Source organism: Hyaena hyaena, unplaced genomic scaffold, assembly GCF_003009895.1.
Source record: "Hyaena hyaena isolate Hyena2069 unplaced genomic scaffold, ASM300989v1 scaffold_152, whole genome shotgun sequence".
Taxonomy (NCBI): Eukaryota; Metazoa; Chordata; class Mammalia; order Carnivora; family Hyaenidae; genus Hyaena; species Hyaena hyaena.
Window position 1 is genome coordinate 3,078,878 of NW_024080784.1, and position 23,474 is coordinate 3,102,351.

The following is a 23,474-nucleotide window of genomic DNA, read 5'->3' on the forward strand; positions in this document are numbered from 1 at the left end:
ATGGCATTCAAATTTAACTGGACATTCTCCATTTTATCTGGAAACACTACCTGTAGTGCTTGTTAAAAACAGATTACTGCTGCCAATCTCAGAGTTTCTTTTTTTTTTAAACTGTTTTTGGGGTTTTTTGTTTCTTTTTTTTTTTTATTTGAGAGAGAGTGAGAGAGAATGAGTGGGGGTGAGGGACAAAGGGAAAGAGAATTTCAAGCAGGCTCCATGCTCAGTGTGACATGCGGCTCGATCCCATTATCCTGGGATCATGACTTGAATCAAAATCAAGAGTCAGATGCTTAGCAGATTGAGACACCCAAGGGCCCCAGAGTTTCTGATTCAGTAGAGTATGGCCCAACATTTACTAGCAGGCTTCTAGATGATGCTAATAACATTTGTCTAGGAACCACAGTTTTGAATACCAGTGCATAATGTGTAAGAGTTTAAGCTTGCATGATACACTAGAGTTTGAATCCCAGGTTTGTTGCTTAATATTATGTAAACTGAGTTGTTTGCTTCAACACTATAAATCTCAGTTTCCCCACTAATGAAGGCAAATATTAATCATATTAGTAATGATGAAATGTAATAATTCAGAGCCCTCAGTAAAATGCAGAGTAAGTGCTCCATAAAAGTTAAGTCACAAGTTCATCATCATAGGGGAAAGAATTTTAATTAAGTGCTTCATTTCCCAAATTGTTTTATTTATAACACAAAACGATAGCAATTCTGTTGTTGTTGTTTACATAAAAAAATAGAGAAGAAAGTTTACTATAAAATAACCCAGTTTTTAAGACTTATCTAAGACATAAAGTACTAACATAGTGAAACTCCAAGAGAAGCATTTTTTTAAGCTTATCTGAACATGGAACAACATCTCTTCCTACACAGAGAAGTAATTTAACCACATAGTTTTTCATGATAAACCAACTTAGGAATTACTGTCATGGTTCATAGGGCATCCAGGCACAAAACGACATAGTTACAGACAGGGATTACTTTTGCTACATAGAAAAATATTTCTTTCAATTATTATTGGTATCCAGCAGAGTGTAGTTGAAACTATAGTATTCATTCTTTCATTTTTAACACATTTATTGAACATCTAAAATATATATAAGAAAATTATGTGCTATAATGATAAAAGGAAAGGTTAGATAAGAAACACTGCCCTTAAGTAGCTCACAATCTGGTACTTAAGAAATTTAACAATGGGTATTGGTCAAGACTGCTTTAATGTTTCTCTCACCTTAACTAAACTTTAGACAGGTTTCTTTCTGATTATAGTTCCCTGATATACCTTTTCTGAACGTTTACTTTAGAAAACTTACAAATACAAAGTCTTTCTCTTCTTTGAGATACAAATCTTCAATAACCAAATGTAATCTTAGAAGGGACTAGTGCCCTATCTCCCAGTCTCTATGGGAAAAGAGGAGTCTAACTTCAAGAAGTGATGATTAGCAAACACAGATGGCCAAATCACATTGAACAACCTAACTCCTAACATCCTCTAGTACTTTTCCATTAATTTACTCCAGCATTTAAAAATGTTCCCAACTTGTCTCAGTGCAGTTAAATTCAATCTCTCTCTACTCTTGGAATAGTCTTGAATAAAGTCTTGCTTGCCTATTAACTGGTCTGGCACAGTTTTCATTTTACAATACTAACCACATTTTACCTTGTATGTTGTTCATGAACTTTATTAACAACAAAAAAGGTTGGGGCGCCTGGGTGGCTCAGTAGGTTGAGCACCCAATTCTTCATTTTGGCTCAGGTCATGACCTCACAGTCCTGAGATTGAGCCCTGCTTAAGATTCTCTCTTCTTCTGCTGCTCCCCTACACATATTTTTTTCCTCTCAAAAATAAATAAAATATTTAAAACAACAACAAAAGTTGACTGTGTTGCCTAATGTTAAATATTTTGAATACCACCCCTGCTTAGGGCCAGTGGGCTTAGAAAGAAAGAGCACTGCTTTAAGGAGTCAAGTGGAACTTGTTTGGATCTCACTCCTACCTGCTACTACGTATGTGGCCTTAGGAAAAATATTTTATTTATATGAATGTTGTTTTTTCTTTCCTCATCTGTAAAATAGGAATTATAAAGACCTATTTTCCAGACCTCTACTCTGATCTAGAAAAAAAAGAGCTCGAGGGAAATGAAGCAGTTTGTAATGAACAAATAGCTGATCAGACACTCAGAGAAAAGCTGAGCCAAGCTACTGGCTGGGAGCTAGCGAAAAATTGCCCAGCACCAGTTACTGAATTCCCTAACACCTCTCAGGATGCTCTTGGCTCACTCTAAAAGAACAAGTCCTTTTAAAGCTCTGGCTCCTCTTGAAGATGTTTCCTCCTACTATTCCTCCTCTTTCAGGATCCTGCTTCTTTGGCTTCTGAGTTTTCACATAGTTGTCTCCGTCCCAAAAACTGTCTAATTTATTTCTATATTTTTGGCAATCAGTCACATTATGTTTTGAACGTCTTTCCCAGATTGGACTCTTTTGGTTTGTCTAGTTCTCTACCTCTGCCAAGTCATGCCTTTCTGAAAGAGCCACAGCCCTATGGATTCTTGATTTCAGTCCATTACCCAAATTGACAATCATACTCCATATTGTCACAACTGAACAAAAGAAACACATTTGCAACCATGGCAGAACCTTCAGAGGGATTATGTACTGATGTCTGTCACTGTAAACCAAGCCACTTCACCCCTCGCAGGACAGAGTTGTTTGTCAAAAGTGGATTATTTTGGAATATTATTGTGCTCCACCAGGGCATCTGCTTTTTTCACTAAGTAAATCAATAGCCTTCGCAAACCAAAAAGCACCTTTGATTCAACCTCTTCAGTTTGAATTACGTGAAACTGACATTCACTATAATACAAAATTTACAATGGTTGGAGCTTAATTTAATTAGTCCCAGCACTGAATTTTAACGAGGTAGTCTTAGAAGGCACTGATTTAAATTTATTAGAGTGCACCAGACATATACCACTGGTATCAAATAAATACTACTGGAATCACAATGAAAATGGTGGCATTAGGTGGATACATTTCTATTTATAATATGGTATATATAGGAATTTAGGGAAAGGTAATCAATTTTTTTAGCATAGCTTTAATTATCAGCCAGTATTAAGCAATCAATAGTCTTAGTACATGGCTACATGATATAGGATGTTCAAAAACAGAATAGGTCTTAGTCTCTGTTTTTAAAGCATAATTAATAAGACCTTTTTAAAATATTGACCTAGGAGAGAGGATCCTGAAAGACACTTCCTGAGGTCACAGGGAATTAATCTAGTCCTTAAGGAGATAATGATCAAATGTTTGTAGAGAAGAATGAGAGGAAAACAAAGATAAATGAGGAGAAAGAAAAGTATGTTGGTTCAAAGAATAAGTTGAAAATCAAGTCATGGGGTTGAGATTGTGTCTAGGGAGAGTATAAAAGATATAAAGATACCTACATATGAACAATGGAATATAAGTTGTAAGAGACATCAGGAGATTTCTGTAAAGAGAAACAACAAATGAGAGACATATTTTAAGAAGGTTTCCTATACAGAAGGTTTAGGAGGGTAAAGGAGTGGCAGATTTGTGGTGAAGTTGCTGCAACAATACAATTTTCTTTAACACAATCAATGATGCTGAAAGGTGACACAAGAAAGCACAGTGAAGAATGAAAATAAGGCTTGGATGCAGAATGAATTTGCAAGAAAACATGCCTTCAATGAGGTTCCAAATAGGTGACACTTCTGTCTAGAAATGTACACTTGGGAACTATCCCAAGTGTATCATGATGACAACGCAGGCATTGAAGCACTTGAGCTAAAGAAATCAATGTGTGCCAACCATGAAAATTATATAGCCAAGAACTAGGGACAGATAAGAGTTCAAGAAGCTAAATGATCAGAAACTATACATATCTTCCAAAATAGTGGCTGTTAAATATTAGTGTGCATGAGAACCTGAGGGCTGTTTGTGCATCATACAGAGTCAGTAAATATGGAGTTGAAGCTAGAAATTTACAGAATGAACAGCAGCCCCAGGTGAGGCTGCTGCAAGTGATCCTGAGACCTCACCAGGACATACATTGAGGGAGACTTGTAAAATAAGGGGAAGAATCTGTCTTTAATGCTATAGCTTTAGTTTGGTTTGATATCTGAAAACTGATCTTCATATTTTTTCCTTGCATCCTGCTCCATTCCACTTTATACATTAAAAAACAAAACAAAACAACAACAACAAACCTCACCAAAATATAAAAGAGAGAAAAGTTTCCAATACCAAAAAATAGAGAGGATAAAAATGACTGCTGAGTCATCACTGCAGACTTAGATGTGAACCATTCCTGTACAGGTCTTTCAAACGTATCTTGGGTAAAATAAACTTTTAGAAAAAGCAGGTTTGTTTTTATTGCCACACTGAATCAGAATGTCTGCCATGTAACAATGTAGGTATCTTCAACAGATCTGTGGCAGTATCATTTAAGCTAGTCACATTCTCCACAAGTTTTACATACTATATAACTTATTCACTCTGTAATATGGAATAGAGTTAGAGTTCTCTAAGTCTAGAATGAATATTTTAAAAATTAATCAGTTTCCCACTTTCTATTGAAGATTATACTATATATATAATTTTTATCATTCCTGTGAGATCTTTATTTTTTTCAAGATGCCTTTCAATTATTTCCACTATAAATTTTTTGATGGATGAATTTTATTACTGCAGAATCTTAGGAATCTCTGTGAATAAAGGAATCACTAAAGAGATCTCATTCTTTAGAATAAAATGACTAATAAAAGCTGTAAGATATATTTAACACAATTAATTCCTCAGAAAATTTTGTGTGAAAACTTCCAAGTTTAATAGCATTAGTCTCATTAAGGAACTTGTATTTTATTAGGAACATACAGCAGCTATGAGGCATTGTAAAATCTTATAACTTCAGTTCCCTCTGGTGGCAGAACCTTCAAAGTGAAACTGTCAGCAACTCTTAAAAGGGCTGCATTTGTAATGTCTAGATGAGAAGAAATACAAAAGGCTTCTTCCTATGTATTGAGATGGCTTTGGAAATAGCTTCTCATCTACATCCTTGGGGCAAACAACTATTGGAAAAGATGGGAAAGAAAGAGTGTGATTTATACTGTCACTTTTTTTTTTTTTTTTTACATCGGAAAAAGCAAGCTAAAGAGTTACTTCACTGAAACTTAAGAAGGATATATTATGGAGGCTGCTTTGGATAGTAATTTTCAAATTAATATAATATACTACATTTTCAGGGCAAAGACAGCAAAAAGGAGAGAAAAAAATAAAAGAAGATAATGCAATAGAAACAAAGAGAGAGCCCTCCTATTAGCTCATCAAGAGAGTCTCTTAGGCATGAAAGAATCATTGGGCAAGGTGGCCTAAAGACCTGGGCATTCAGAAAGATTTTATATAGATAAAGGTTTCATTTTAAGTTTCTTTCAAAACCAAGGGTATCTCAGGTAATTTGAGGCCATTGAAAATCAAAAAATCTAAGTGAATTATAGAAGTTTAACAGCTGGTTGAGCTGTAAAACCAGGATTTAACCCCAAACTTCTGACTTTAAACTTATTTTGTGCTGTATTACACTTCCCAAATCTAGAGACTAAAGCTGGGAACAACAAAAGGGATTCATAGGTTGCTCCATAAGAGGCATATACCTGAAATAATTCCAGATGTGATCAAATGGCTGAACATGTTCCACTTTCTGTAAATGAAGCTTAAATATGCTACTGATTTTTGTAATCCTAGTAAAATGTAGCATCTGGAATTTAATCATGTATGCTCTTGCTTCTGAATCTTGAAGCCAAACTATCTGTAGGATTATACATCCCTCAGGGTTCAGAAATTTCAATAATCCAAAATAATAAGGCTTTACTTTAAACTCCTAATCCACAGATTTTAAAAGTCATTGGGAGATGTAAATGTCAAGGAGCTACACATAAATTCATCAAATACTACAGTTTTTTAAACCATAAATCCTTAAATTTCAACTTTCTCAAACAATAACAAAACAGAAAGCATTCTTGGAATAACCAAGAGATAAATAAATTTATTCATTTGTTTGTATAATATTCATTGCTGTTTAGCTACCTCACAGTCATTACTCATTTCCTCTCCTTCCTCTTCAATATTAATACGATCTAGATTTTGTTTACCTTCTTGGGAGAGGCTTTATCTTTGATGGAAGGTGGGCCTCAGTAACCAGTCATAAGTGGTGGAATCCAATCATGGTGGTCAAATTCCTTTTACTTGGTGATTGTATCAGACAGAACATGTGATACAATAATGTCCAATAAGACTTGAAAGGAAGTCTGCCAGGAGGTTTTGGGAAAGTTTCTTTGTTTTTAAAGATTACTAAAGATTATGTTACTTTCAGTCAAAAATGCATTGATGTAATTTGCCTCTGAGTCTTTATATCTATAATAGAGTCAGCTCTAGAGAAAGATAGGTTGAAACAGGTCAAGTTAGTTTTACCAACCTTCTCTACGGAAGATAAACTTTTCAGAGTTCAACTTATTCCCATATAACAACTTGCAGTCCTTACTAAAATTTTACAAACGGACATCCAGTGTTAAAATCTATAAAGGATAGCCTCTGCCCTTAAGTGGTCTAATATGGAACTCCAAATGGAATGGCATGACCAAATCACGTATTTTAATAGTGACTCCATACTCTGGCCTTTTCCAGTTTCTTGTCTTCATATTCATAGATATGTCTTTATCTCTCTACCACCCCAAATGGAAATAGTTATTAATCCAATAAGAAAGTAAAATCACAATAAAACTATTGTTCCTATTAAATTAGTTAAAATTATTTCAATCTCAACAGGTTCTTTTAGAACTTAGTTCTGACTTAAGAAGATCAATACTATCAATTCGCTGTTAAACTATTTTTTGTGGCATTCTCCTAAGTAATAATCATCTACAACATACACATGAATTATTTGCATAGAGACAAATATGTGCTTGTCTCCTAAGCATGGCCTTTAAATTAAAATTAATTAATTTTTAATTAATTAAAAGTACAGTAAATATCTTGGAAGATAAAGGGTGCTATTCATGGGTAGAAGAAAAACCTCTCTTAGCATCTACACTTAGTCCTTACATTTTCATAGAAGATTTTTATATACATTTATATGGCCTGAATTTTTATAAGTAAATATTTATATATGATTATATATTTTAAGTAATAATAATGTAAGATCTAACATTTTCCTTAACTGGAATGGAAGAGAAAACCTGGAAAAAGAGCCAGATTCTGACAAGAATTTCTATTATTTCCATAATAGAACTTCTGGTACAGTGTGAAAGACTTTGGCCATTAGATTTAAGTGTATATGTAAAACATGAACAGAATAAAAAGTATATTCCCTTTCCTCTAATATTATTAATATCCTCTTCCCCCCAGCTTTCTTGTTCTTGTTCCAGGGGGATTACCAGGTACTGTAATCTAATCAGTATGAAATTTCTCAAAATTCCTGAAGCTGGTGTGTCAGGTATATATGACAAACGATCACATTTCATATTAATACAAAGATTTTCTAATAAATATTTAGGAATCTGTCTTATAGAAAGAAAAATACAAATTTTGGGTACCTGGACTGGTAAGTGTAATTTAATATTTTCAGCATTCAGTGATATCATACTTACCTTGTCAAGATATTAAAGATCAGCCATATTGCCAAGACAAAGAAATATATTTATTTTTAATCATTTATTTTGAAATTCATCCGAAGAATTATGTTTGAGTCATAATATTTCTGATAGGAAGGAATATCAAGAAAGTAAAATGATTGCCCTGGTCTGGTACATTTTTTGATAAGTGTATTTATTTATTTATTTATTTATTTTCAATGTTTTATTTATTTCTGAGAGAGAGAGGCAGTGTGAGCAGGGGAGGGTCAGAGAAAGAGGAAGATACAGAATCTGAAACAGGCTCCAGGCTCTGAGCTAGCTATCAGCACAGAGCCAGATGCGGGGCTCAAACCCATGAATATGAGATCATGACCTGAGCCAAAGTCGGAAGCTTAACCTACTGAGCCACCCAGGTGCCCCATTGATAAGTGTATTTAATAATCCATACTCTAATTTGGTTACTTTTATCAACAAAGGTAGCATACCTTGAAATATTTATATATGTTCAAGTGATACTACATTTTTATTTTTTATTTTTTATGTTTATTTATTTTGTATTTTATATTTTAAAATGTGCGCTTGCCGCAGTTTAAAGGATGAAAAAGATTTCTTTAAATGAACTTCTACATAACAAAAAAAGCAAAGAGAACTTGAGTAAACTCAGCCCAAAATTACTTGACTTTCATGAGGCCACTCTACTTTCAAAAATGTAATATTCATTATTCCTTTAAAGTTCCCATTTAATGAAGAAAAAAATTTGAGATGAAGTATTAAAATAACAAAGGAAGAGTGCCCTATAAGCCAATCAGAGAAATATTACTCTTACAGAATAAAAACAAATCTCTTCATCTTTTAACTCAATCTATGAGGAATAAACTATATCTAAATGCATCTTTTCACTTAGCTTACTGCCTTCAGTGAATTTAACAATTCTATCTTCCTATGAACACACTAACATTGTTATATGTTTAAAAGACTCCTTTGTTTAGAATCTCATATTCAAAACTGCCTAATCTATTGAATTAGGAATAATTTATCAAAACCAAAAAGGTGAAAATACAAAAATACAAATACTGTGAAAGTAGAAAAAATACCTCTTTTTAAAATTTTTTAAATGTTTATTTATTTTTGACACAGAGGAGACAGAGCACAAGCATGGCAGGAGCAGAGAGAGAGGGAGACACAAAATCAGGCTCCAGGCTCTGAGCTGTCAGCACAGAGCCTGACATGGGGCTCCAACTCATGAGCTGTGAGATCATGACCTGAGCCAAAGTCAGACACTTAACCAACTTAGCCGCCCAGGCGCCCTTGAAAAGAATAACTCTTAATAAGATGAATTCTGTCCATGTAACAAAATTACACTATATCTAAAATATTTGTATGCTGAATTACTTTCAGGTGGAATTTTTATAACATGACGTTTTTTCTAATTGCATGAAACGAATATAGTGCCAGTTTAAATATAAATTATTAAAATATCAGCATTTTCATTTTTATAATAATAAAAAACTAACATTGTTTGATTTTAAACATATTAAGAAAAGACTTTTTAACAATTTTTTTTCACATTTTCACATGTAGCTTTTATTCAAAAGTGTGCTTACATTGTCTGCTCATGTCTTCTATTACTATACACATCCAATTTTTTAAGACTTTTTATCAGACTCCAGTATGCCTGACAAAAACCTACTCAGTTCACAGTCTGATGTTTATGTCTGATTTAAAACAGTCTTCAAACACCTTGTCAGAACCTGCCTGTGTATTGCTTTAGGCTACAAGTTCCTAACAATGCCCCACAGGGCTGCTGGAGAAAGTGTTTTCTCTCAAATGCAACACTTTCCCTTTTTTCTTATCTTCAGAAAAGTAGAACACTAAAATCTTGAGTTCATGGTTAAATGTAGATAGGGATGCATTTTACTGAAAGAAGTAAACTCACAAACTGACTTATGTATGATTTTCTTTTATAATTAAGGTCAGGAATAATATCACGAAGAATGATCAGTGATACTCTGAGAACTACTCTCTCCCAGAGATTACCTTTCAAAAGGAGTCTTTAAATGTTTTAACTTGGGTTTTATAACCACAGGAGTAACACAGGGAGCCACAGAATGGGGCTAAATTAAGTTAATACATTTATTCAATCAATCAAAAGTATTTACTGAATATCTGCTGTATGTCAGGCAGTGGGAATTCAAAAATGACTAGGACAGTTGGAGTCTTCTGGCCTAAGGGGATCTAGTGGGGAAGAGAGTCAACTAAGCAGAACTACAGGAGTGATCCTGAAGCAGGTGTTGCCAACAGCTAACTTAACTCTGCTGAGGGGAAGAGCAAAGAAAGGCTTCCCCCACAAAGAAATGGCATGCATTTAATCTGAGACCCCAGAAGAAGCCAGAGGAAGAGGAAGTGTTCTGAATTTTTTCAGATGTGGATTATGTTAGGGCATTAAATGGAAGAAGAAATGGATATGTATAGTATAGTATATGTACTATAGTACTTAGGATTTGCTAGAAGTTTTATATTTATCATCTCATTTATTTCTCACAGCCAACCATCAATGAATTGGATACTATCTCCATTTAACAGAAAAAGAGATATTTGGAGCACTTGGGTGGTTCAGTTTAAGCATCTGACTATTGATTTCAGCTCAGGTCATGATCTCGCAGTTTGTGGGTTTGAGTTCCTTGAATCCCTGCTTGGGATTCTCTCTGTCCCTCTCTCCCTCTACTCCTTCCACCCCCCTTGTGCTCTCTCCCTCCCTCTCTCAATATAAATGAATAAACTTAAAAAAGAAGAAGAAGAAGGCATCTAGCTTCAGAGAGGCTTGATAAAGGCCCCAAGTTGAATCGAACTGTAGGAGCCCATAGAGTTCTCACAGATAAATGTGTGGTATGCTGTTTGTCTTTCCATATTCATTCTCTATCCTTAAATAGCAAATTAACTGAGGCACATCAGACCCTCCCAAGGCCTTTGCTTTCTTCATCAAGCACAATTTCTGCTATTCCAAGAAGGAAAGACAGAAGAATATATTCCAAGAAGGAAAGACAGAGGGAATCTATCAATGATATAAATTAATAACACAGAACTTGATTCTAGACCACACAGTCTTTGCCTTTTTCTTTAGCTGAATATTTGCTTCATTTTTAAGGCTGGAATGGAATTATGGTGATTCCTAGAGCTACACAAAATGTTTGGATTACATACCCTATCACTGGGACTTCAGTTATTCTTCAAGGTGTGATGCAGACCAGTCCAGAGATCCTTGTCCCAAAGGTCCCTACCCCCTCCATCAGCTTCACATACCAAACTTTCAAACCAAACCAGCCCTGCATGTCATTGATTCCTTTCTTGAGATTATCAATGAGAGATCAGTAATGGTCTTCTTGAAACTGGCAATTCTCCCTTCATGGCTGGCAGCAAGGAATGGTATGGCATATTCCTGTATGTGTTTTTGAGAACTTTACTCTCAAAATGGGGTCCTTGAACCAGCTGCATCAGTTTGACCTGGGACTTTATTATAAATATAAAATTTCAGATTCCATTTCAGACTTACTAAATCAGAGTACATATATATGTATATTAATTTTTTCATTTATTTTTGACAGAGAGAGACTGAGACTGAGACAGAGCATGAGGAGGGGAGGAGCAGAGAGAGATGGAGACACAGAATCTGAGCAGGCTCCAGGCTCTGATCTGTCAGCACAGAGCTGGATGCAGAGACTGCAGGTGCTCCCAGAATCTATATTTTTAAGAACATATCCATGTAATTCTTAAGCACTTTAAAGTTTGAGAAGGACTGGTTAGCACAAATATGATGCTCCATGTTAGTAGATGTGTATGTTTCCTTCTACAAGGCTTTTACATCCCTTACTATGTTTGTGTTCACTGTGATTCCTTTCAAGGAGCCACATCTTGTTCACAGAAATAGAAAGTGAAAGAATAGAGCAAATTATAGGATTATTAACTTGTAAAAATATATGTATAATTTTAACATCTACTATTCCACTCTACTTAATGTTGCCTGGATTTGTTTGAATAAATAATTTTAAGGCAATTTACTTTTTTCTGCCTTTTATATATGGATTTCTGTATGCACCTTATAATATTCCTAGGATACATTCTAGAATTATAATTTTATAGTAAAATAAATGATCATTTTACCAACTGTTAAGTATTGTTAATAAGGTTTGATGTCAGGACCAGGGTCATAATTCAGGTATCCTGGAAGAATATCTACATCCATAGGATTTGCGTTCCACAGAGAAGTATGTCAAAAAGGCAAAAAGAAAAGGTAAAGAGACAATGAATACTAACTTTACCTACTTTAAAGTGATGGCTACACTATAGCTGTGGCTCACAGAGGAAAGGATGATGATGGCTCTATGCTTTAGCCAGGCATCAAATTAGGCATATAGCAAACTATATTGAAAGACTTGATAGGCACTTTTTTTTTTTAAGTTGTTGCAGTTCTGATACCATATGAGCCACTAGACTTGACTTCTCTCTCTATCACAGTGACCTTTACCAAACATCAAAGCCATGGCTTTTGGAACCAACTAAAACTAGAATCAAATGAACAGACGCTTGGCAAATCAAACACCACACGTGTATCACTTTCATTTCCTATTATACTGAGCTGTCCATGCTCATGTGCTTATGAAGCCATCTGCTCCTCAGCAGCTATTTGATGCAGACCTCTTACCATTTAAACATCTCCTCCCTATCCTGAACATGGTTCTGCTTAGATATAGTATATGCTCTTCATTAAGTTAGAGCTCTCTCTGTCTCTTTCTCTCTCTGTCTTTCCTTGTCTCTGCTCTGTTTCTCATAACCACCAAACATGAAATAATATCACTACTAAGAATTACATGAGAGAGCAGCAATTGTTAACATCTTTCATGGCTTACAGAAGAATGAAATTTGCTGTATCAGAAAGTCATGTCTCAACAAAATGCATGCTTAGTACTTGCTAACACCTTTGAGATAGGTCATGAAGTACGTACTTCATGTTACTGAAATAGGGAGTCAATCAAGTAACATATCAGACACCCGTATGATCTTTTCTGATGGACTATTATTGATGACTACTAATACAAAAAATAACACTTATCTCTGCCATATAGATCACCTGATTTTATTAGGCGAAGATACAAAGATAAATTTAATGGTAAAAGAGTAAGAATGTAGATGAATTTCTTTGAACTCCGTCACCACTGGAATAGGACAGGGAGACTACTAGTTTTCAAGAAAATCTCACTTGGAAGTTTATTTAAGTTATCCCACAGCACTTAGAGCATCACATATAATTTCTATTTATGAAGTATATTTTCTGGAAACCTTAAAACATTTTTCCAAGTCTCAGTTCACTCTTTTATTTTTGTCTGCACCAAGTAATTGCTGTCTTACAGTTGAGAAAATAAGAAGTTAAGAAAAAATAATTTTGAAAACTCAATTTGGATTATAGATTTTCTTCATTTAACCATGTTTAAATATTGGGCAAAATTCCAGTTCCACCTATTTGTTTCCTTAAGTGATCTATCCTCTCACAAGATTTTTGGTTAACAAAATTAGGATGATAAGCAAATACTATACTCCCAGACCCAATTCAATTCTTCAGCTTTAGAATCATATATTAACTATCTATGGCATATTTGCAAATGGTTGTTAATAGAATAAATATTTTAGTGATTTTAAGAATACTATTACTATTGCAAAAAAAAAGAATACTATTACTATTATTATTATTGCTATTATTGGTGGCAATGGTAAGCAGGGTACACATAGTTCCTGTCTTTAGGAACTCATATTTTCGTATCACCTAATAACCACAAAAGTAACATATCAAAGGCTAAACTCACCATCTTCCTTTTAAAATAAGCTTCAATCAGTTTTATTATCTTAATACAGTTATTGCAATTATGAATATATGTATATATTCATTTAAATATATATTCATGTAAAAGTATCCTATCTATATTTGAATGATAAGATTATAAAAATAAGTCTGTAATTATTGATACATCCACCTATATGTCCATTGGTAGCAAAAAATGTAACATTCCTCCATGTTGACCCCAAACTTTGCCTTAAATTTTTCTAGCTTAATAATTAGTGATGTCCTCATCTACTTAATTAAATGCATATCTCATTAAAAAATCTTTCATATATCAATTCCTCAAATATGTATGATCAAAACTTTGTCTAAGATAGGGTTCTAGATGATGAAAATACACAAATGAATAAAATACACTTCTAACTCCTACACTTAAACAACCATTAAATTCTCATGTGTAACCACCACATTTAGGAAATCTTCTGGAAAATATCTTCAAATACCTTCTTTTTTTTTAAATAACTCTATGGAGATATAATATACACACAAAATTAATCTTTTTAAAACATAGAATTCAATGGCTCTTAGTTATTCATGTAGTTGTGCAACCATTACCATGATTCATTTAAAAACATTTTTATAGGGGTGCCTGGGTGACTTAAGTCAGTTAGGCATCTGACTTTGGTTCAGGTCATGATCTCATGGTTTGTGAGTTCAAGTCCTACATCAGGCTCTGTGCTGATAGCTCAGAGCCTGGAGCCTGCTTTGGATTCTGTGTCTCCTTCTCTCTCAGTACCTCCCCTGCTCATGTCATGTCTCTGTTCTTCTCTCTAAAATAAATAATAAACATTAAAATAATTTTTAAACATTTCTATAGCCCATGTAAAAACTCTGTACCTATTAGTAGTCATTCCTCATGTTCCCTTTTCCCCACCTCTTGTCAAGTACTAACCTACTTTCTGTTTCTATGGATTTGCCAATTCTGGACATTTTACATAAATGGAATCCTACAATATGTGGTCTTTCTTGTTTTTGTTTTTTATCAGTTAGCATAAAGCTTTCAAGTCCATCAACATTGTAGCCTATAGCAGCACTTCATTCCATGTTATGAATGAATATATTGTATATATAAATATAATGTGTGTGTATATACACTAACACACACATTAAGTTGTTAATCCATTCATGGACACTGAAATTGTTTATACCTTTTTTGCTATTATGAATAATGTTGATGTAAATACTCATACAGATTTCTGTGTGGACATGTTTTCCCTTCTTCTTAGTATATACTTAGAAGTGGAATCACTGAGTCATACGTCAACTCTATGTTTAACATATTGAGAAAATGCCAAATTGTTTTCCAAAGTGGTTATGCAATTTTACAATCCCATCATCAATATATCAGGATGCCAATTTCTTCACATCTTAACACTTATTATTTTCGTTTTTAAAAAATTATGTAAAGTAGTATCACATTATGGTTTTAATTTGTGTTTTCATATCATAATTACTAATGGTGTTTCTTACTGCCAATTTGTATGCTATCTTTGGAGAAATGTCTATTTGGACCCACTTTTTGGTTCAGTTATTTGTCTTTTTATTGTTGAATTAAAAGAACTCTTTATATATTCAATATATGAATATATACTTATATTCATAAATCCCTTATCAGGCATTATTTAAAAATATTTTCACTCATTCTGTGGGGGTGATATTTCACTTTGAAGCAACTTTTTAAAAAAAATTGATGGAGTTCATATATATTATTTTTGTCATGTGTACTACCATGTCCGAGAAATTATTGTCTAATCTAAGTCATAAAATTTACTACTTTTTTACTAAGAGTTTTATTGGTTTAGCTCTTACATTACAGTCTGTGATCCATGTTTAGTTAAGTTTTGTACATGGTGTGAGGTAGAGGTCCAGCTTCATTCTTTTACATGTGAACATGCAGTTATCCAACAAACATGTATTTTTTAAAAAACTGTTCTTTCTCCTTTGAATTATCTTGCCTTTGTCAAAAATTAATTCGCCATAAATGTAAGGATTTCTTTCTTGACTCTGTTACACTGCATTGATGTGTAAGTATACTTTTTTGCTAGTATAACTTTGTTTTAATTATTGCAGTAAGTTTAGTAATTGGAAAATGTGAATCCTCTAACTTTGTTCTTTTCAAGATTCATTTGTCTATTTTGGGTCCCTTGCTTTTCCATATGAATTTTAGATCACCTGGTAAATTTCTGCAAAACAGCTAGCTGGAACTTTGATAAGAATGGCATTAAATCTGAGAATCAACTTGGCAAGTACTACTACCTCATCAATATTTGTTTTTATTTTTGCTTCTTCTGCCACTGCTGCGTTTGGCTTGCTATTACCTCCAATGTAGTTTGCTGCTTAAAACACTTCCCAAAGCACTCTGGATAAATTCAAATTCCTTACTATAAACTTTCTGTAGGTGGATACCTACTCTGCCTTTTGACTTTATCTAATGTTTTTTTTTTTTAATTTTTTTTTATTTCTAGGAGACAGAGAGAGACAGCGTGAACAGGGGAGGGTCAGAGAGAAAGGGAGACATAGACTGTGAAACAGGCTCCAGGCTCTGAGCTGGCAGTCAGCACAGAGCCCAACGCGGGGCTCGAACCCACAAACCGCGAGATCATGACCTAAGCGAAAGTCGGACGCTTAACCGACTAAGCCACCCAGGCGCCCCTATCTAATGCTCTTCTACTTCTTTACTGCTTCTACTTCTTTTCTTTTGGTTCCTCAATAGGCTATGTTTGTTCCTATATCAGACCCTTCACTCTTTCTGTTCCCTATGTCTGAAATCCTTTTCCCTGAAATTAAGCCTGACTTCTTTTTATCATTTAAGTCTTAATTACATGTCACATTCTCAAAAGTCTTTTACTAAGTATACCATCTAGTATGTTACAAAAACAAAACAAAACAAAACAAAACCCTACTCACTTAAGCATACTCTATCATATTACCCTATTTTGTTTTCTTAGTGGTACTTCCAAGTATATGAAAATATCACAAGTATTGTTTGCTTCTTTATTGTCTAACTTCTTACCTGGAATATAAACTCCCATATCTTTTAAATTTTTTTTTGTATAAACTCCAGCATCTTGAACAATGCTTCAAGTATGTTTTCATTCATGAAGCATTCTAAATGTTATTGCATAGATTCCTGTATCATCTACATAGTTTCTCAAGCAATAATAATAGCAATAAATATAATTATCCAGCACTTATGTTTAGGCTTTGTAGGTAAAGTTCAATCTTCAATAATAACATTGTAAATTAGTATAATCATTCATCCCCATTGAGTGATGAAGGATCTGTGAATTAGGAGGCTAGGTAATTTAGCCAAGGCCATAGGCCAAGTAACAGAGCCAGTATTCAAGTCTCTGTATTCTGGCTCCAAAGCCTGTACCCATGAACCTTCTAAGACTTCTTAGTGGTGAAAAAATTTTTTCAAAGGTATTTTATGCTGAAAGCACTATGCTAGTTTCTTTGCCTTTTGAAGACAACTGCCTTTAAAGAGTTCTGCACATAGAAAATAACAAAAATGTATGGTGAGGTCACCTAATAGACAGCCTTGGATACTTTGTAGAGCAGTTTATTCATTATTCTCCTTGAAAGTAGTAGATGATAACAGATTTGACCAAGCCATCATATAATTTAATTGTTCTATGATTTAATATACTCAGAAATTCATATTATGATAGATATTTTGGTGGGTAAAAGTCACAAACTTCTCTGAAGAATTAAAATATCTCTTTTTGATGGAGTTTTATTTGCCATAAAATCTAACAGCAATTCCAAGTTCCTCAGAAATTTAAAAAAAATTAAACTTTAAAAAACAGAAGAAAAGGTGACAAGCTTAATTGGAAATCCATTAGTTGGAAACTCAAGAGGTAATTTCCTATGCCCTGATGCCAAAGAAGTGTTATATATTTTAAGAATAGAGTTCAGATAAGGAAGGAAAAGACAAAGACTGGAGTATACATTATTGCACTAACGTATGAAATCAAGAGACACAGTTACTTAAAAATAAAACAACCAGCCCTATCACATGCAATAAATCCAAATGAAGAAATAATAAATAATTCAACTTTGAGATTTTCTTGTTATATGACTATTTACAATATTCAAAGCATATTGTGTTTGCTAAACATATCATGGTTTTTCAATTTTCTCTTAAAAACTCCTTCAGGCAAGGTAGAGCCAATAGAAAATGATTAATAGATATATTATTTTTACCAAGCTGATGTAATATGTCTGTCTTGACAATTTAAAATAATGGCTTATATCATCACTTGATTTACCTCTTGGGTGAAAGAGGTGGGTAAGGCACTGTGGCTAGTGAGGCCAGCCCCGGTTTGCGGGGGTATGGACTGTCTTCTGTTTTTCATGCTGGTATCTCCAAAGCCTAGCACCAGTGCTTGATACTTGGTAGCCACTAAATACCATATTTCACTGATACTAATATGTCATTCAATATTAGAAATATCAGTATTTTATTTAATTTTACTTTTTAAAAAATTTTAATGTTTATTTATCTTTGAAAAAGAAGAAAGAGCCTGAGAGGGGTATGAGCAGAGAGAGAAGAGACACAGAATCCAAAACAGGTTCCAGGTTCTGAGCTGTCAGCCAAGAATCTGATGCAGGCCTTGGACTCACAAACCACAAGATCATGACCTGAGCCAAAGTCAGATACTTAACCAATTGAGTCACCCAGGCGCCTCAGAAATATCAGAATTTTAAGTGTGATCAAGAAGGAAACACACTAGCAATTAAACCTTATGACAAATTTTTCTTACTAATTTGAATTTTATATTATACTTATTCATAGTATTATTTTAGACTTATTTTGATGTAGATTTATCACACACCACTCTAAAATTATTCCTAAAAATATTCCTGTTCAGAGTCCAGCTTTCTTGATTGTATTTATTTATTATGTTTTTTTTTAGTTTACTTATTTAAATTCAAGTTAGTTAACATACAGTGTAGTATTTGTTTCAGGACTAGAACCCAGTGATTTATCACTTACATATAACACCAAGGGCTCATGCCAACAAGAACTCAGAGTTGTTCATATGTATGTTTTCCAGCATACTATTGTTCTTTGTGCCGAGTATTGATAATGTGGCATTTCTAAAAAGAGCATTCCACTCTTGTGTCTGTGATTTTCTTCCAAGCCACTGCCACCTATTCTGTAATTTTGCTGCCGGTGGTTTTTGACCTTATCAGAAGGTTCAATGGAAATTTTTCAGACTACAATATCAGAAATCACATCTGCTTCTCAAATAGTCTTTAGTGTGATAACTGAAACTTCAAGAGAATAAAGTCATCCAGTTGTACCAAAAGAGCTAACAATCAAGTTTGCACATGTAATGGTGATGAGTTGAATATCACAACCACCAGTTGCTTAACAGTGTTTGCAAATTTTCATCAACTGAAAGATGCATCCCAATTTTAGATATGTTAAAATGTGAAAAATCTGATTTTTCAAATTGATGGAATATGATATTAAAATAACAAAGGTGTCAGAAAGAGGACAAGCAAGACAGATGGAGATGGCATGTTTTATGTGAAATAAAATAGATTAAGCCCTGAATCTAGCACAGAGCCTTCTCTTTGCAATCCCTTTCTAGTAACAGAGGCTAGAAAGATTCAGTCATTATAGGCTCTGCCCTGCAAACACTATGGTAGAAAAGGCAGTTGGCTAGGAGCCTCAGTTAAACTTAGCCTAAACATGAAATAGTATTTATTTATTAATATTTATTAATAGCTCACAGCAAACCCAAATATCTTCTAGGCGATAGGAATACAATCATGAATAAAAAAGTTTACTGAACTTACTTTCTAATGGAAAAGGCCCATATTGTTAATATTGTAAATAAAATTTAATCAAATAAGATAAATCCAGAGTAATATTTGTGATATTATAGAAAGAGAATAACTGGGATGGGTGAAGTATCTTTTAGAGAGAGGGTCAGGGAAGAAGTCTTTGAGGGGTGATATTTCTTTTTTTTTTTTTTTAATTTAAAAAACTTTTATTTATTTATTTATTTTTTGGAAGACAGAAATAGAGTGCAAGCAGGGGAGGGGCAGAGAGAGAGGCACAGAATCTGAAGCAGGCTCCAGGTTCCAATCTTTCAGGACAGATGTGCAGGGCTCGAACCCGCAAAGCACAGGATCATGACCTGGGCCCACGTCAGATGCTCAACCGACTGATCCACCTAGGTGTCCCAAGAAGTGATATTTCTTGACTGAAGGCAAAAATGGATGGGTGGGTGAATAACTGGAGGGAACATTTTGAAGTTCCATCTCAGGGCACAGCTTTCCCTTAAACTTCCTTTGCTGGGAGTGGGTCATTTTATTTCAGCAACTGAAATTCCTGTTACATCCCAACCATAAATTTAAGGAGAAAGATCAATCATGTCTCCCTATTAGAAAAAGGTGCCAATATCTTTTTCTCATTCTGTGAACTGATAAAATCATAAAGCCAACACATACCAGAGGGTATCCCCCTGTATGAACACAAGAGAGGTTTATGGTCAAAATTAAAGTTAAAGTTACAGTTTTTGATATCTAGCATGTGAGCATTTTATTGGAGAACTATGAATATGATCTTTTCTTTAACATACTTGCTCTATATAATAATAAGTTTCCAATGTTTCCTCAAACATTGATTGAGCTTTTGTTTAAGTAAGGGCAATAGATTTTTAAAATGTAAACATGCCAAATCTTCTATGAGTCTTTGAGAGTGTTTTAAGAGAGAATCATATCCTCAATCTCAGCAAAACCTTACACTCTGCAGAACATGTGGAAACAGTTTCATTTAAGTGTCACTTGGTGGCAGCATAACAAAATTGCTATCAGAGTTCCCGACTGGGAAACTAGGCTCTGTAAGAAATAGATAGACAAGTATAAAAACAGTATGTTATGTTTGTTTTGTGGTATACCAAAAAAAAATTGCTAGCTTTTATAAATCATTGAAAACTAGTTTTAAAAGCATATAGTATAAAAATTACACTTTCATTATGATAACTTTAAGTAACGAATGCTTACTGTTTCAATTATATGTCAGGCATGGAGTCAGGGCTTGGTTTAGCAAAATAAATTAAACATAATCTCCTTTATGGGCTGAATTGTGTCCCCCTAAGATTCATATGTTGAAATCCTAACTCCCAGTACCTCAGTACCTATTTGGAGATAGGATCTTCCAAGAGGTGATTAAGTTAAAATGAGGTCATTAGTATGCCCTGAATCTAGCACAAGGCCTTCTCTTTGCATTCCTTTCTTAGTAACAGAGGCTAGAAAGATTCAGTCATTATAGGCTCTGCCTCTGCAAAAACTATGGTGAGGAAGGCAGTTGGTTAAGAACCTCGTTTAAATTTAGTCTAAAAATGATAGTATTAATTCATTTATTAATAACCCGCATATGACTAGGGGTCCTTGTAAGACTAGGGTCCTTGTAAGAAGAGGAAATGTGGGTATAGACACAGAGAGAATGATCATATGAAGAAACAGAGAGAAGACAGCAATCTACAAGCCAAGAGGAGAAGCCTCGGAAGAAATCAGCCCTGCTAATACCTTGATCTCAGATTTCTACCCTCCAGAATTGTAAGAAAATAAAATTTCTGTTGTATAAGCCATCCTACCTGTGGTACTTTGTTTTGGCATCCCTAGCAAACTCATACAGGCTCTAACCTCATGGGACAAACATCCTATTTAAAAAACAAACAAACAAACAGAGACAAGTACTTTTCAAGCAATGCGATGGGTTTTTAAATAAATAAATGTTCAAAATAAATTGGGATCTTGGCAGCGAAGATGCATTCATTGAGATAACAGTGGAAGACCTCATGTAAAAGGAGTCTTTAAGAGGGAACAGAAATTTCCCAGGCATGGAAATGGGAATGAGAAGGAATGGCATTTAGGAAAGAGAGAATGTTGTAAATGGAGACTGAAGGGCAGGGGAACACATGTTGTTTGGGAAAAACCTTGATGTGTTCTGAGTCGCTCTTGTCAGGACACAACCCTGGAAGTTAGGTTGAGGATAGGTTTTGCAAATCCCATAAGCCACGTGAAGATTTGCTGTCCAAACCATCTCTTTCTCGAAATGTCCAAGATGGCTTATAACCAACCTATGATAGTTGACAGTTTAGGTTAAAAAAAGATTGGTAAAAAGGGGTGGGGGGTGGAAATAGCAGAAGCAGTAAAATATGGTAATCTTAACCAGCATGTTTGCAGTGACTGATCTTAATTTTAACCTTCCTGGAACGAGGACACAAAAGTAAACAGGTAAAGAAAATGGGAGAAACTTTATTTCCTTAGAATACAATTTTATTTTCTTTTTTTAAATGTTTGTTTATTTATTTAGGATTTGGATAAAAGGAGAAGGAGGGGAGAGGCAGAGAGAGAGAGAGAGAGAGAGAGAGAGAATCCCGAACAGGCTCCGTGCTGTCAGTGCAGACTCCAAAGGGGCTTGATCCCACAAACCGTGAGATCATGACTTGAGCTGAAATTAAAAGTCAGAAGCTCAATCGCCTGAGCCACCCCGGCACACCTATAAAATTACAGAGCATAATAATATATTTAAAAATAATTGACTGGCAGGTGTATGCATATAGCATTGATTTTCATCTGGTGTGTGTGTATGTGTGTGTGTGGGGGGGCAGATCTTGCAGAGGGTAGAGCTGTCACCTGTGGGTTTTATTTTAATTGCTTACAGTACTAAACATCCAAATCACCATATCATTCACCAGCTGGGAGCTGGAAAGGGTGAGGGAAAGTATGGTGAACAGAAAAGAGTTTGTGAACATTGTTCCTTATGTTATAGTCTTATTCCTCACTTACTCTGGTGAGGGGAGAAGACTGAAATCTGCTGCACTAAAACTGCTATGAGAGATACTTTATCTGTTATTCTTGGAAAAGCTCCATCAACAAACAGTATTTTAATTTTTATGCTTCATTCTAGTGTTCTAAACCCTGGACAATGATGGTGTATATAACCAAAAACTGCTGTGATTTAATCTGATCCTAGATCTTCCTTTCTGGTTTTCTAAGACTAAAAAGAAATCCCTGGATTTAACACTGCTCAGATACTGCTACTGAATGCTGAATGTCAAAGCCAGGAAGAAATCATGGAAAAGCACCAGTACCAATTCCCTTCTCAGCATCTCAAGCCCTATGGCTATTTCATACTGACAGAAAACACCCAAAGGAGCCAATCTGAGCCCCTACACAATATGCAAACCCTATGACATTGAGGAGAAAAAGATCATTTAATAGTCACACTCCTTTTGTACACCTGAGCCATGTGGTCAAGGAATGTTTAATGATGTCACCTAGGAAAGTCAAGGTACTCAAGTGTCTAGGTAATGGAGAAGTTCACTGAATGGTGAACTTCTATAGTTAAGCTCTAACCAGAAGTGATCCTTAACTCCAGAGAGTATTTCAAAACACCTCACCAATCACTATGGAGTAGACAATGCAGATCACTGAAGGAAAATATATAGACGAGGGAAAGCCAGTAGAAAAAACGTGGACATGGAGTACTAAATGAGTGAAATTACATTATCCTGCATTACCATTTTCTTGGCTATTGGTTAAGAGCTGTCAGTCTTCAAAGAAAAGAATTTGAAGACTGATGTCAGTATGTAGAATATATTTTACAAAATAATTTTATTTAAGTATTTACAGTAAATCATATACATATTGTGTTCAGAGTATGAGCTGAGTCACTTCAATAAAAATATCTCTTTTACTTTTCTAAATAAAGACTTAGATTAAAGAACACATTCCTTTCTGGAGTCTGTCCAGTTTTCTAACTTCATTCCCTTTAAAATGGGGTAAATAATAATGGCTTGTAACACTTGAATTGGAATTTGACTAATGAAGAGTCCAGTGAAAGAGTGTTGATGCATAAATCCCTAGTGCTTTCACAACTTTTATTGTTATTTATCTCTTTG